Here is a 17,666-nt window from a genome sequence, read left to right as displayed (position 1 = left end):
TACAGCCATGTCAACAAAGATAACCACTGAAAACTTATTTGCATATTTCACATCAACAAACTTGATGTGTGGAGTGTGTGGCTTCAACTCAACTTGAGCATCATCAGGTGCATTCGGATGGTTAAGCGGATCATCAGTAATCCTCATAATCTCATCTTCTGAGTAAATATTTTCACCTAATGTTGTTGACTCTACTGCTTCATCATTAACCAAGTCAGTTGCAATAGTAGATGCTTCAGCTGCATCTTCGAAAATTGTTGGCTCTTCAATTGCAGTTGGTTCCTCCATTGTATTGTTCTCACAACTTTGCTCTTGAAAATGATCATTTGTACTCATATCCTCATCAACGGGTACAACTTTATATTCACATTGAGCATCATCAACATATCCATCAGTAGATATGTTTATGTGAGAATCTTTAATTTCTTCATCAGCAACATCTTTAGAAAAATTGATATGTCCATCAGTATACATATTACTATGAGCATCATTATATCTATCAGTAGATATATCAGTGTGATGTGATTCCGCTATCAATTTTTCAGATTGATTCTGCAAGCTTTGTGTGGCGGCATTCATCATCTCTTTCTGATCTGTCTGATTCCTCTTCATCACATGGTTTACTCTTGTGTTCAAATTGAATGTTGGCATTGATTTAAGATGTGAGCATATATGAATTTATAAATGGATAGATGTGTGCTTATTATTGAATGGTGCATATGAGTTATGATGTTGTAAATTTTAGTATATGAAGTGTATGAATGTGTATTTTGGTTTCTGAATGTTTGAGAATTGAATTGTTGGATGCTAGGGATATGTCACATTATTGGATGTGTCACATTACTGGTGTAGCAGAGTGAACCGCCAGGCGATAGCAGGAAATAGGGAAGCCCTGTGTGTCATGGCGGTCAGCGATGTTTTGGAATCGCTAAGCGGTCTACACTGCCATTTCGCCAGGCGGCGTTTAAGTTGTGCTGGGCGATAGTGCAATTGGCAAGGTGTGTTTATGATGCGTTTTGCATGGCTTGTTGTGTTAGGTCTGGTTTGAGATATGCTTGACCGTATCACGAGCGTGTAGGTTTGTCATTGGTGTTGGAACGCATGATTAATATGAGCGGGGAAGGTCATATTAATGATGCTCTCGTGTGAGGATACGAGCGGGGAGGTTCGTATGTTCTGTGCTCAAACTTGAGGGGTGTTGCAAGTGTGGAGGTTTGTAATTGGATGGATCATGCATGTTGGACTATGGGCGGGGAGGTTCGTAGAGTTGGACTACGAGCGGGGAGGTTCGTAGAAGTTGGACCACGAACGGACAGGTTCGTGGAAGCATGATATATCCTGGGTCCATGGTCAAGTAATTGTATGGGTAAATGGATTAGTAGTTTCATTTGTATAATAAGACGATGATTTGAAATCCTTGGGTATCGAGTGTTAAGATTAAGCAATTTAGATGAAATAAAGTAGTTTAGGGTTAATCTCTATTTTGTTAATTGTATATTTGTATTGTTATCAGCTTACCCTTTCTGTGTGTGTTTGACGATAATCGTGTGACTTGTCACACGAGAGTAGTTGATGTTCTAGGTGATGTTGGGGATACATAGAGATGGAGAAAGGGCTTTCTTAAGAGTTTTATTATGAATTGTTTATAGTTATGTTATTTACCTTCAGTTAGTTTTTGGAACTTGTAATATAATTCATGGATATGTTCATTTGAATTTATGCGTGTCGAACAAATTTTAAAGATTCCTGTGTTTTGGGAAGAGTATTTTATGTTATATATTATTTCTTTTATTAAAGTAATTTCCAGCTAGGACGTTACACACAACGCTTTTGCTATAGTTGAAATTTTAGCTATATATGACATAAACATAATTAAAACTAGATAGCCTTCAATATAAGATTAATGCTCATTATTTTTTTGACTCAGACTTACTTAACTTGTAACAATTAGGTGTGATTTCAAACCAACCAATTTATGAATCAGTGGTGTTACATATATACTATAACTGTGTGAATTTGAAAATCACATTTCAAATCAAGAATAAGGTTAGTGAATTAGAGACTACTTTGAAGTTGTGTGATGGAATATGGAGTCTCACCAAATATAAATGTGTCTAAGTTGCTATATGGCATGTATGCATAAAGTAAGATTTTTTCATTCCCTTTTACGCAGTATCCCCTCAATCTTACAAGGTTTTGATGTTGAAGTTTGGCAATCAAAATAACCTCTTTCTTAAATTCTTGCAGCCTTTAAGTGGAAACACTTGAAAGTATCTTTACAACTATTTCTTGTCCTCTAGGAAATGTTCCCTGAATAAAAAGTTTCGATATATCATGAGAAGATTTTGCATGAATTCAATGCTTGATAGGTAATAAAGTTCAATGAACTGAACAGGATTAGACGATAAGGACTTTAATGATTTGAATGTGGATTCACCTCCATTAAGCTAGAGAACTAGATGCGTTGAAGCAGGGTTGCTTTGTCTTCAACAAAATGGTAAAAAAGAACTCTATGACTAGTGTGTCCCTCTCTTTTATGTTATAAGGACACATACATTGGATTTTCAGATTTTTTATTTGCATACTATATAGTCAAGTCAATACCTACAGTAAAAAAAGCTTGGGAGAACAGAGGAGTAACATATGGAAATGATAAAGTCATCAGCCATGAATTGTAGTGAACAAAAAAATTATGAATAAACTTTCTATTTTCATGTTAGTATTGAGCTGAACTCTTTCTTCACCAAAATTGAAACAAAAATTTATATCTGAATGGTACTGGAACCAAATCTGCTTCCCTAAATTATTGAACCATAACAACTATCAAGGCTATACTCTAACAATTAGAGACTAAGTAGTTTTTTAGCTTCATGTGGTGTTCTACCCTTATGCTCACGGTTACCTCTATCTTAAGCAATTCCTTTCTTACCAAAAAAGGAAATTATAGTGTCATAGGAGTACAAATTTACATGAGAATGATCCTGTTAGTTTTGAAATGGTTGAAATGCCAAGAAAGGGGGTTGAATTGACTAGTTAAAAATTTAGGTTATCTTTGAAAGCTAAAAACCACCTTTAATTGAATCAATTAGATCACCAAGTTAGGATGCAAACAATACTGAACTGTACACTTTCAATTGGTCAAAAATAGAGTTAATCAATTGATTTTACTAAACAAATTTTGTTCTGGTATAATCAACCGATTGAAACAGGAAAAGAGTCGACTGAAATACTGGGAAAAATGCAGAAATGCAGATTTGAGTTTTAAACTAGAAACAATGCACAAGAATGATCAAGACAGGTTCTAAATGATTATGCAAACATGCTCAATACTACAAATGTCATGAAAACGTGCAAGAACATGAAAAAGATGATTAAAATACAAGTTCTTGAAACTTTAAAATGAAAATGCAAGAGAGAAAGGTTAGAGAATTGAGGAGACCACGAGATTTTTATACTGGTTCACTCAAACATGAGCTACATCCAGTTTGTCAAGGCAACCTGAGCTTGACTTTGCACTATTTCAAAAGATTTAAAAAGTATCCACCCTTACTTTCAAAATATGCAAAAACACCACAAAAGACTCTTGAATCACACAAGAATCACACCAGCCCAACAAGAACCCTCTTGTAGACCTAGAAAACCACCAGGCACACACACAAAGCTTGAGAAAGATCAAACATTAGTGGTAGCACAACCCAGCCTACCACAAACCACTTTCTCCAAGCTTCAAACCAAGCTAAAAGCTCTAAGAATTGATCCAAGATCAATCTTCAACTGTTGCAAACTGTATGATCACGAAGGAGAGAGTTTCCACAAGTTTCCAGAATAAATTCGCGCTCTAAAATGATCAATAGACCTCTCTTTCGAAAATCACAGCTTTTATAATCAAACTGTTACGAAATTCAACAGGTTGATTTCCAAATCAATCGATTGATTTCACTTGACTTAAGTGAAATCAGTCGATTAAAAAATAAATCAACTGATTGAATTTGTTGCAGTTTAAGACTACTGCAGCGAACCTTTTAACCTTTTAAAAAACCATTCAACAGATTAAAAGAGACATTTTAACTTGTTGAAAGACCATTCAACAGATTAAAAGACACACCTAAGACCAAATACATCTAATTAATGCTACAAGGTCTATAACATGAATTACAAACTTAAAATACAGTTTCTAAATGATGTAACTATGTAGTGAGCACACATTCCAGCCTTGATCAACATGCATATCATCAAATCTTCTTTCGTTCATCAATGTACGCTTCATTCCAATGGTAATGACTTCAAGATAGTTCAAATGAGCTTCATTAAATCTTCATCAAATCTTCAAGAAGCATACCACCTTGGCTTCTCATGTCAACAGATCCTAGACTATGTCCTTGTGAAAAGCATAAACAAAATTTACTGAAAGAAAATCACTCTCACATGATAAAGGCCATGAAACCAGAGGGGAAAAACTCTATATCTAATTAATTGGGGAAGAGGAGGAGTGTATAAACATTACACCTAGTGATTAACGTAAGCACTACAATAATATATATATATATATATATATATATATGTCAATGCTAATGTATTCACAAATAAATGATAACACAAAATAAAATACCTTTCAAGCTTATCATTTCATATCAACACTGTCTATATGAAAAATGAATCATAATTTGACAATATTCTATCTTGATATGCATGAGTTATGATTATAGAACTCTTACCACAAAATGCATCTGGAAGTTTATCAATGAGATAGGGTTTCCAGCCCTCTGAGATTTTTTTGGAACCATTATACGATCATCAACATTTTTCTCTATTAAATTTCCAGACTCATGGTCAATTATTGTAACCTCATTTTCTTTGGCCACAACTTCCATAGTTGGGTTAGCTCCCACAACATATAGTATCCCTACAATCAGTCAATTAATCTATAATATTAATATTAATAAAGACACATTTAACTCAACAATTTTATATCATAAAACTACAAAAGCACACTTACAACACTTGAAGCATGGTAGCTAGGCTCTACAGACTTAAAAAGAAATCTTGAGCCTCTCGATCATATAAAGAATTTGTAAATCCTTGATTTTTCATAGCAAAATCAATTATTCAATATATTTATAGGAATGCAAATTGAAGAATAATTTAAAGCTTCAAACGACAATTACTTAAGTAAAAGTAAAAATAAAGCCCATTAAGAAAACAAGAGCATTGAGTAAAACCGTAAGCTCCTCTTTTGTTTCCTTGTTTTGTCAATTTCAATCGTATTCCCTTGATGTCTCTCTAAGTAATCAAACAAACAAATGAAATGAACTAAGAGTTGCAATTCACACAGAATAGATTACCATATGGTGGAAAACCCCATTGAAATCAACAAAATCAAAACAAATTAAACCAAAGGTACACACCGATCTAAAACCAAATAAAATCAAAGAAAAAGTGAAAACCTAAACTGAATGAAAGCAAAACAAGAACAACAAAATCCTAACTATATAACATTGAGATCCAAATGCCAGTTGAGAATCATACCGACAACGATATGGCAAGAGTGAGCGAGAACGAGAGAGGGCAAGAGCGATTGAGATCCAAATGCTAGTTGAAAGCCCTATTGACATCGAAATGGCAAGAGTGAGTGAGAATAAGAGAGAGAGACCAAAAGAGTGAAAACAAGATAAAGAACGAGAGATCGAAAGAGCGTTACTGATTGAGAGTGCGAAAGAAAGATTCAGTGAGAGTTTTGGGTTTGATAAATTCAAATTGAGAAAAAAATCGTTGCTTAATCTTCTTTTTCCTGCAAAAATAGTTCTTAGAAAAGAGGTATGTATTTATATAGTTAATAATTGTAGATAATTTCGCAAGTATTAAAAATATTTTTTTACTGATAAATTTACACAACAAAATTTGCATGGATTTATAGTGGAATTCCTTTTAAAATGTATTCCGTAAATATTTCTTGCGAAAAAATATTTTACATGAAAAACTTCATGTTTTTTGCCAAAATTTTTCAGAAATAAAATTTGCATGTAATAAGTAATTTTCTAGTAGTGTTAAGCCAAAAGATAAAAGTTGTGCTGTCAAACTTTCCAATTGGCTTCCACAGGCCACTTTATTGTTTCTTAAATGTTAAGCTTCAACATTAGAAACAAGGAAAGCATAACCAAAATGAAAGGCCCTTTTAGTCTTTTAAGTTAACAACTTTTATAATTTTTATACTCTAAAATTCTAAAGAGTTTATATTATATCTTGAGACAATTTAATTAATAAAGACTTAGCATTAGTTAAATGTATTTAGTAGAAAATAAACTATTTTATGTTGTCGAAAATAAGTATCATGAACAACTTTTATTCCCTTCCTAAAGAATGTGGTATATTCTCATGGGAAAGGGGAAGTTACTCTTTAACCTCTATTATGACTTCCAACTTTTTTATTTTTTCTTTCTACATTTTATCTAGAATTTAAATGAGTTGTTGCTAAGTTGGTTGCATTCCTTATTTCAGGTAGTCATTAATTGCAGGAAAACTTCCAAGAAAGACTACTAATGATGTGAAAAATTATTGAAAATGTTATCTGAGCAAAAAACTGAATGCTCAAGAAGTAAAAGATAAAGGTGGAAAGGAGTGAAGGGAGTCTCCAACAAAGAATACAGTTGAGCAAAAAAGTAGTTAAGCGTCCTTGTTTTAGTTCACTTTAAAGTGTGGAAATGAAAATTCCTTTTTAAATAAAATGTCTTGTTTTTGTGTTAATTTTTTTGAGATGTAATTGTGAAGATGGTCAATATAGAATTATGTGACCTTTATTTTTTTTAGAATGTTGAAAGTAAATAGACCAATTTATTTTGTTGTTGTATTTATAAAATTATTCTATATATATATATATATATAATATTTAAATTATTTACAAAAATTTTTATAAATATGTTACTCACTAAAATTTTCGTAGGTATGTTATCTACAAAATAGTTCGTAGATAACTTAAATACTGGTTTTTGACAAATATTTTCAAACATAATTATGAACGTTCCGATTTCGTAGATAATAATCGTAGATAAATTACCTATGAAATATATGTTTGTAGATAAAATTACTTAACAACATATTATTTACAAAATTTACTTTGTAGATAAATGAAAATTACCTACAAAAAATAGTTATTATCTACAAAATATTGACGTAAATAATAATCATATTTCTTGTAGTGTCATTATTTTTTGTGATTCTCAAAATCTATTTTCTCATTCAATTTGTACTCATATACTTGTTTATAATATTTGTTTACTATTTTCATACCTTAAATCAAATTACGAATCAGATTTTTTTGAAGTAGTTAATTTTGGATAGTTAGGTAGCTTTAAAATCTTGTACAAGACATAACCTGCACACTTGATTCCAGATTTGCATGTTAAATTAGACTTTCATAATCAATTTTAGAAGTTAGATTTTCTACATAGGTAGTTTGACTATTTTTTGGATTTTTTTTACACCTATTCTTTTGTAGTAATTCTCTGTTTAGGAGTTAGGTTTTCAATTTGGAGAGTTTTTCTATTTTAGTTTCTTTGTTTAGTTTTCTCTTTTATTCTAAATATTATTCACATATTTTCCAAATGAATAGTCAAAATAATAACTACTTAAAATTTTTCCTTGGATAGATACCTTTTAAGGCTTCCTTGGATATATACATACTATACCACATAAGAAGGATTTTGAACATTTGTTTCAATGTTATGCAACTATACGATTCAACAAATTACATTTTATTGTTTGTTTTTCTTTTGATTTTCTAATTTAATGGAGTTCTTTCGTACCGACAAAATTTTATAATTTTATATTTAATTTTATAAATTCATAATTTCATTACAAAGATTCAAACAATTTCAATTTTAGTGGCAAAGCACATTCATTAGGATAGCCACAAACTAAAAGATTTTTTTTTCAATAGCACGTTTCCCAAACAGAAGTCTAGATCCTCTAGAACTCGAATCTGGACACAAGTAACTGTTATGGTATTGTAGCATGCGGAAGCACATGATCGTGACAATTGGAAATTAAAGAGAAGTAAGTAAAAGAGCAAGAGAAATAACACACAAGGATTTACGTGGAAAACCTCTTTTGAATGTAAGAGAAAAAACCATAGGACGATAAAGAACAAAGTTCCACTATGAAAAGAAGAGTACAAACCTCTTGAATGGGAACAAGAATCCTCACCAAAATACACTCAGGTGTATATTACAAAATGTGTCTCTCTAAATGTTTTTCTATATATTTTTCAAGTCATGGAGATGTTATTTATAGGCTTCAAAGTTAAATCAGTCAATAAGCCATATGAAGAGTCTTCAGAAACTGCACTAGTAAATAGGCCATATAAAGAGTCTTCAAAACTGAACCAGTAAATAGGCCATATGAAGAGTCTTCAAAACTTAAGCAGTAACTAATTAATAATTAGTGTTTAAGTAACGTGTGGTATTAGGAATTGAATGGGAACCACCTATTCTAACAATCTCCACCTTGGTTCGAATTCTACAAGTGTTCATCGTCCGATAAAGCCCCAAAGGGCATTCAAGTGTTGTATAGACCAACCAAGTCAAAACAATGTTCAAACTTGGTAATTGGAAGCGACTTGGTAAGCATGTCTGCTGGATTCTCAGAAGTGCGAATCTTTTCAACAATAATTTCTCCAACAACAACAACATCTCTAATAAAGTGATGTTTTATATTGATGTGTTTGGTCTTGTCCTGATAACTATTATTCTTGGTTAAATGAATAACACTTTGGCTATCACAAAACACAGTAAGAACTTTCTGTGTTAGACCAAGTTCATTTACCAAACCTCGGAGCCAAATAGCCTTCTTCACTCCCTCTATGGCTGAAATATACTCTGCTTCGGTTGTAGATAGTGCAACAATGGATTGAAGTGTAGCTTTCCAACTGATAACACTATTACAGAGGGTAAAGATGTAACCTGAGAGAGATCTTCTTCGATCAAGATCACCAGCATAATCTGAGTCAACATATCTTACAACATTATCAGTTGTAGCCATTTTTTTTGTCAAATACCAAGCCAACATGAGAAGTACCTTTTAGATACCGAAAAATCTATTTTACAGCACTCCAGTGTTTCTTTCCAGGATTATGCATATATCGGCTTACCATGCTAACAGCATATGCAAGGTCTGGCCTGGTGCATATCATGGCATACATAAGACTGCCAATAAAATTAGCATAAGGAACATGTGACATGTACTCCATATCTTCCTTTGTATATGGGCAAAGATCTGAGGATAACTTGAAATGTGCAGCAAGTGGAGTAGAAACAGGTTTACAATCATTCATATTAAACCTATCAAGTACTTTCTCAATATACCTTTGTTGAGATAAAAACAATTTACCAACTTGACGGTCCCTGCGAATCTCCATACCAAGAATTTTCTTTGCTGCACCTAATTCTTTCATTTCAAACTCATTGCTTAGTTGAGTTTTTAATTTCCTGATAGAAAACTTGTCACGTGATGCAATTAACATATCATCAACATATAGTAACAAGTATATGAAAGATCCATCTTGGAATGTTTGAAAATAAATACAGTCATCAAATTGACTCTTGTAGTAACCTTGCCCAATCATGAAAGAATCAAACCTCTTGTACCATTGCCTGGGTGCTTGCTTGAGGCCATCTAAAGATTTCTTCAAACGACAAACGAAATGCTCCTTTCCAGGAACAATAAATCCCTCTGGTTGTTCCATGTAAATTTCTTCTTCCAGCTCTCCATGTAAAAATGTTGTCTTTACATCTAGTTGCTCTAACTCCAAATCAAACAAAGCAACAAAAGCAAGCAAAACACGAATGGAAGTATGACGAACAACAGGTGAGAATATCTCATTAAAGTTAATACCTTCCTTTTGATTAAAACCTTTAACGACTAGTCGTGCTTTGCATCTTGCATTTTCAACCCCGGGAATGTCATCTTTTTTCTTATAGATCCATTTACACTTTAATGGCCGTTTGTCTTTAGGAAGTTCTGTCAGAGTCCAAGTATTGTTTTTATAAAGACTCTGAATTTCTTCATTCATAGCCCCTAGCCACTGAGAAGACTCAACACAAGAAACAACTTCAGTGTAGCTGACAGGCTCAACACCATCATTTACCTCTTGTGCAATTGATAATGCATAGGCAGTTAAATAATCATTAGAGTATCTGGCTGGCTTTCTGATTTGTCTTCTAGCTCTATCCCGAGCAATAGAATAATCATCTCCTATTTTTTGAATAGGAGAAATGGTTCTATCATCACATTCACCATCATCATGATGATCGTCAATATTGGATTCATTTGTAGAGGAAGATGGGACATCAATACCAGGAACTGCAGATTTTAATTCAAACTCCACCTTCTCATTAGTACCCTGTATAGTACTTGTATTGGTAGAAGAAGACACAAAAGACAGTTTTCCAGAAGATAATAATGCATCCTTATTAAAAATTACATCTCTACTAAGAATTAGCTTTTGAGACTTTGATTCAGAGCACCATAAACGATACCCTTTAGATTCAGATGCGTAACCTAGAAATATGCACTCAATAGCTCTTGGAGCTAATTTGCCATTATTAATATATGCATATGCAGGACAACCGAAAATTCTTAAATTAGAATAATCAACAGGATTACCTGACCAAATCTCTTCTGGAACTTTGAAGTCAAGTGCTAAATGTGGAGAACGGTTGACCAAATAGCATGCAGTAGATATTGCCTCGGTCCAAAGATCATGTCGATCCTATACAACGAGCTCTCTCAAGTAGAGTCTTGTTCATTCGTTCTGCAACACCATTTTGTTGGGGATTCCTTGGAATGGTTTTGTGTCTAGCAATACCATGATTTGTGCAGAACTCATTAAAGTCACCACTACAAAACTCTAATCCATTATTTGTTCTGAGCTTCTTTAGTTTCTTCCCTGTCTGAGTTTCAACAAGAGTTTTCCATTTCTTGAATGTCGGGAAAGTCTCATTTTTATGTCGCAAAAAATAGACCCAGACCTTACGAGAAAAGTCATCAATGATAGTCATCATATAACGACGTCCTCCATATGAAGGAACTTTAGAAGGCCCCCAAAGATCAGAGTGAATATAATCAAGAATACCATTTGTATTATGAGTTGCTGTAGAGAAACTAACCTTTTTTTGTTTCCCAAAAGCACAATGTTTGCAAAACTCCAACTTACCAATGACATGCTTACCAAGATATCCTTGCTTGCTTAGAAGATGCATGCCTTTTTCACTCATATGGCCTAGGCGCATGTGCCATAATTTAGTGACATCATTTTTAGCCACAGAAGATGATACAGCTACTGAACCTGTCACATTAGTCCCTTGCAGGACATATAAGCTTCCAATTCGGTTAGCTTTCAAGAGAACAAGAGAACCTTTTGATACCTTTAAAACTCCACCTTCAGCTAAGTACTTGCACCTGAGAGATTCAAGAGTGCCTAACGACACCATCATCAGTCTTCATTTGAATTGTACCTATTCCTACAATCTTGCATTGGGCATCATTACCCATCAAGACAACACCACAATCAACAAATTCAAGAGTAGTGAATAAGTCCTTATAGGGACACATATGAAAAGTACATCCAGAATCAAGGATCCATTCTGTTTTACTCCTCTTATTAGAAGAGATAATAGACAAAGTAATGTCACCGTCAGAGTCAGCTTCAATATTGGCAACTTCAGGGGATTGTGTGGCTTTTCCTTTTTCTTGTTTTTCTTGTTTTTTCTTCAAGATAAAATAATCAGAAATCTCGTGTCCAGGTTTCTTGCAATAACGACAAAATTTGTAGGATTTGCGTCCCCTAGACTTGGATCTGAACTTTTTGTCACTTGTACTCCTTCTTTCTTGAGTTCTATTTCTAACACTTAAACCCTCACCCTTGTCCACATAATGAACTTCAAGATCAAATTTTTCTTTGGACAATAAATTAGATTTAACATCTTCAAAGGATAAGGTATCATTATTTCCATACAACATAATTTCTTTAAAGTGGTTATAGGTAAAAGGTAGAGAGACAACCAACAAAACAACTTTATCTTAATCATCAATTTTAATATCAATATTTTCAAGATCCAAGAGAATAGAATTAAACTCATTAAGATGAGATTGAATAGGAGTACCTTCAACCATTCGAATGGTATATAAGCGTTCTTTAAGACGAAGCTTGTTTGCAAGGCTCTTGGTCATGTATAAAGACTCTAACTTTAGCCATAATTCAGCAGTGGTTGTTTCGTTTGCTATTTCACGGAGAAACTCCTTTGATAAGGAGAGTTGGATTGATGATAGCGCCTTTTCATCCAACTCCTCCCACTGCTCATCAGTCATGGAAGTTGGCTTATTTTGTATTCCATCTAAAGCCTTCATTAATCCACTCTGGGTTAGAACGACCCTCATTTAGACTCGCCAAATAGAAAAACTAATCTTGTCGTCAAACTTCTCAATGTCAAATTTTGCAGACATTTTGGAATTTCCAACTAAGAGCTCTTATACCACTTGTTATGGTATCGTAACATTCGGAAGCAAGGGATCGTGACAATTGGAAATTAAAGAGAAGTAAGTAAAAGAGCAAGAGAAATAACACACAAGGATTTACGTGGAAAAACCACAGGACGATAAAGAACAAAGTTCCACTATGAAAAGAAGAGTACAAAACTCTTGAATAGGAACAAGAATCCTCACCAAAATACACTCAGATGTATATTACAAAATGTGTCTCTCTAAATGTTTTTCTATATTTTTTTCAAGTCATGGAGATGTTATTTATAGGCTTCAAAGTTGAACCAGTCAATAAGCCATATGAAGAGTCTTCAGAAATTGCACTAGTAAATAGGCCATATGAAGAGTCTTCAAAACTGAACCAGTAAATAGGCCATATGAAGAGTCTTCAAAACTTAAGCAGTAACTAATTAATAATTAGTGCTTAAGTAACGTGTGGTATTAGGAATTGAATGAGAACCACATATTCTAACAGTAACAATCTACAGTTGTGATAGAGTTTTACAGGATAATTGAAGATAAAATGAGAAATTAAATAGATATTTAGATAAACTTGTAAACTGTAGAGGAAATATGAGATGTACTTATGTAGTTTTGTTCGAAAAAAATTTGATGGAAACAAATTTACCTTGGATGGACATGTACAAACATAATTCATTACCAATTTCATAGCATCGTCTGACTTGCCTTTGGCTTCGTGATACTTATGAAATACAACGAGGAGATAACGTAACACCTTCTTTAACTAATAAAGCTAATTAAAGGAAGCGTCACACAGAATAAAGTAAAAACGCGGTCCAGGAGTTTAAACCTTACTCCTTACAAATATTCGAGGCACACCACGATGCCAAAACATAACAGAATACAAGGTTCAACAGTAAACTAAAGTAATGTAAAGGCCAAGCAATACATGGGCCACAACCCTATAATAAAACCCAAAGCAGGAGAATCAGTCCAGGCATACTATGCAACGGGATCATCCCTTCCCTATTGACCACGAGTGCCTCTTGCATTTGCTCACATCAATAAATTGATGATCATCGCAAAAGAAGAAGAACCACATACAAGACAACCAACAAGCAAACAGGGTAAGCTAGAGTAGAAATAGTTCATCAAGCAGTCACATGCTATTTCGCAATACAAGCAGTACATATATCATCCAAACATGTTATGACTTCTCAAACAATACACTAGACTCTGACTCGACTCATCTAGATACATATAGTCTAGTCGGATTCAACGGATGCTTGCACTTGTAGTGGATTACCCTGCTCTTCCTGAGCTAAGTGTTACAAGTGTTACAATGTTTCAATCCTCCACACACAAGGTTAGCCCTTAAATGAGTTTCAGGCCTCCTGCTACTCTCACAACAAAAGTCAGTCCGCTCTAAGTGAGACTAACTCACTCCTTAGAGTGTGAGGATACAACCTTATCTTGAATCCTTACCAGACCATATAGATGGGGCACCACCATGGACTGCCACTAACAGGGGCCATGGAATTATGTCCCGACCACTGAAGCACAACCCTGAAATTCCACCTAGAGATCTCAAGGAATTATGCACTGACCACCGACCAATCATGCTCAATCAATCAAGTAATATTTATCATGTAGATAATCTCATGCCAACCTTTATAAACCAGCCTCATTCATATCCAAATGTCGAATCAATATCAACTCATCCCTCCGAAACCATGAATATCGATTTGTGTTTCATATCATTACCATGTCTCTTTGATACCAACCATCTCATTTAAATCACATGCCAAGTTCATACCAAAACCCATCATTCACAATCCATGAATCACATTGCTCATGCATAATCATTTGTCTCATGCTTTTAACACAATAACTAAATTCAAGCAAGTAGTAACCCTTCAAGATCGAAGAAACAACCAAACAACACACTACCCCCGCCCAGCTCCTCGCTCTGACTGAATGGTCTCGCTCAAGCGAGAGACTCTCGCTTAGGCGAGGGCTCAAAGAGGGGAACTATGGCGTTGTCACGCACTCTCGCTTAGGCGAGACCTCCTCGCTTGAGCGAGATGTGCTCTCACTCAAAACTAGAGCTCGTCGTCTGTCGCGTAGGCAGGATGATCAAGTTACTGCTGATCTCGCCTAGGAGAGACACACTCGCTTGGGCGAGAAAACCAAAACCCTCCACTGTTCACGCAGGCAAACACCAATATTGAACCGAAATAATGCTAAGTACATGTTCATGTTATTTTAAACAGCATACAATCACCAAGAGCACTAAACAGAACTGAAATCAAACCATACACATTAAAACTTGAAACCCTAGCTTCCCTTACCTAGAAAGGGGTTAGTAGAGGACTTCGACACCATAACAGTGAGCACAACAGCTCCAAGAACAGTTTAGAGAGCTGGAAAACAGCGAAACAAACCTTAAATTGAGCTGCCAACAGAACCCTAGTTGGGAAAATACGAAAATATGCTAAGGAAAAGATGGTACGAGAAGAAGGATAACTTACTTTGAGCATGAAGGAGCTTGAGCGAACTTGACAGTGGTGAGGAATAAAACCCTAGTAGAGAGTGCAGCTCCTCAAGGAGGCAATGAGAGACTGTTTTTTGAAAGTGGGGGAAAATGGAAACGTTAGGGCAGATTAGGGTCTGGTTTTTCTCTTTGGGCCAACCCTTAGGCCCATTAGATTAAAGGCAGCCCTTAAAACATTAGGGCTTAAAACTGGGCCTTACATTCTCCCCAACAACGAAAATTTTCGACCTCGAAAATGAAAACTTACCAGGTGAAGAGATGCGGGTGTGATTTCCTCATATCCTCCTCTAACTCCCACCTAGAGTCACCTGTCCTCCGATCCCATATGACTTTGACTAGACGGACGATACTTCTATGGTAAGATCTTCCCTGATCTGCACATCCTTAGCTTCTAACACATGAGAGGGATCAAAGACATACTTCCTCAACTGTGACACGTGAAACACCAGATGAAGATTTTCCAACTAAGGAGGCAAGGCGATCTCATAAGCCACTTGCCCAATCCTCCTCGATATCTGATAAGGGCCAAGAAACTTAGGAGAAAGTTTCCTAGAGCGGAGAGCCCTTCCCACACCAGTGGTTCGGGTCACCCACAAGAACACATGATCCCCAGCTGCGAATTCTAAAGGTCTTCTCATGCAGTCTGCATAACCCTTCTACCTACTCTGAGAAGCCTGCATTATGTCTCTCACCATTCTCACCTTCTCAGTGGTCTGTTCTAACAACTCTGGTCCAACCAACACTACTTCCCCATCCTGATACCAACACAGAGGGATTCTACATTTCCTACCATAAAGAGCCTCACACAGTGCCATGCCAATGCTCGCATGAAAACTATTGTTGTAAGTGAACTCAATCAACAGTAACACTTAATCCCAAACACCCAAGTGATCCAGTATGCATGTCTGTAACAAGTCCTCAAGTGACTGGATCGTCCTCTCAAACTGACCATCTGTCTGAGGATGATAGGCTGAACTCATCGTGAGCTTGTTTCCCAGAACACTCTCCAAGGTTTGGCAAAACCGAGACGTGAACCGTGGATCCCTGTCTGAAACTATGCTCGAAGGCACTCCATGCAACCTCACAATCTCCTTAATGTACAGCTGGGCCAACTTGACCATGGACATCCTTAAGTTCATCGCCAAGAAGTGAACACTCTTGGTCAGTCAATCCAATATAACCCAGATGGTGTCATGCCCTCTAAAAGTTCATGGCAAATGGGTCACAAAGTCCATGGAGATGCTATCCCATTTCCACACTGGTATTTCCAAGGGCTGTAGGATCCCATCGGGTCTCTGATGCTCGACCTTTGCCTTTTGACAAGTTAGACATGCTGATACAAACTGAGCCACATCTTTCTTCATCCCCTACCACCAGAAGGTTTCCTTGAGATCCTTGTACATCTTAGTCATGCCGGGGTGCAGACTAAGGCGACTCTTATGTCCTCCCTGAAGGATTAACTTCCTCACCTCTGCATCGTCAAGTACACAGATCCTACCCTGAAACTTCAGTATACCATCATTACCCAAGGTAAAATCCCTCGCTTCATCTGACCCAAGCTATTCTCGCACCTGGTTCAAGCTGGCATCTAACAATTGTCTCTCCCTAACTGAATCCAAGAAATCACTAGATATAGTTAAGGTACTACACCTAATGGACTCAGATCCAAACTTGATGAAGGATTATCTTGTTCCTTTTTAAGATTATTGAATATAGTGTGAGTTGATTAAGAAAGCTAAGTGACATCCCACTGGACATTAAGATAGCAAGCTATCTAGATGTGAAGGTTCCTTTCACAAAGCTTAAGAGAAGAAGATGATGGATTGATTCAAAATGAAAAGGAAATGGAAAGCACATAAATCATAGAAAACCAAGAACAATTAAAGGTAGAAGAAAACATAAAATGGAAAGGAAAGAAATGGTAAAAATATGAGAAGCACGCCACTACAAGGCTAGGCTAGAAGTCATGGCAACCTTGAAGATGAGTGGATGTGTGCCGCCACTTGCTATGCAAGATAAGGCTTAAAGTATTCACTCCTAAGGGAGGAAACTCTCACAATTGGTTGAGACATAAGAGTGTTTTTACTTCAAAATGTTCAACCATTTTACATGTCTAGGAGCACCCCTTACATAGAAGAGTTTAGGGGCTTCTAAGCAAATAAAAGATACCTAAGGATGTCTCTACAAAAACCTAACCCTAGCTTCTAGAAACTAGGTCAAATAAGGTTACAAAAAATGAGAGACAAAAGAGCTAATAACTATGGTGTGTGCAAGGCTAATTTCGTTCTAACACAAAAGGAGACAGAATGTGTCTCATATGTCTCCAAAAAGTGGCCAAAGTGTGCTAAAATCAAAGGAGACCAAAGGTACATAGGTACACATGATGTATGCCTTTTTCTTTATGCTTTATGCCTTTACTTTACTCTCTCCTCCACATCATTTATGCTCCCCAATCACCATGCGCCACCTAGCATTGCTTTCTTACTCCTAATTAACCTACAAAGCAAATAAACATAGATTAGCATGTTGGCTTAAGTCAAGTCAACTATAGTCAACAAGTCAAACCTAGTCAAAGGTCAACAAGTCAACTAAAGTTGATTCAACTAAATCAACTTAGGGA

This window comes from Vigna unguiculata, chromosome 4 (assembly GCF_004118075.2).
Source record: "Vigna unguiculata cultivar IT97K-499-35 chromosome 4, ASM411807v1, whole genome shotgun sequence".
Classification (NCBI taxonomy): domain Eukaryota; kingdom Viridiplantae; phylum Streptophyta; class Magnoliopsida; order Fabales; family Fabaceae; genus Vigna; species Vigna unguiculata.
Note: the sequence above shows the minus strand (reverse complement) of the source record.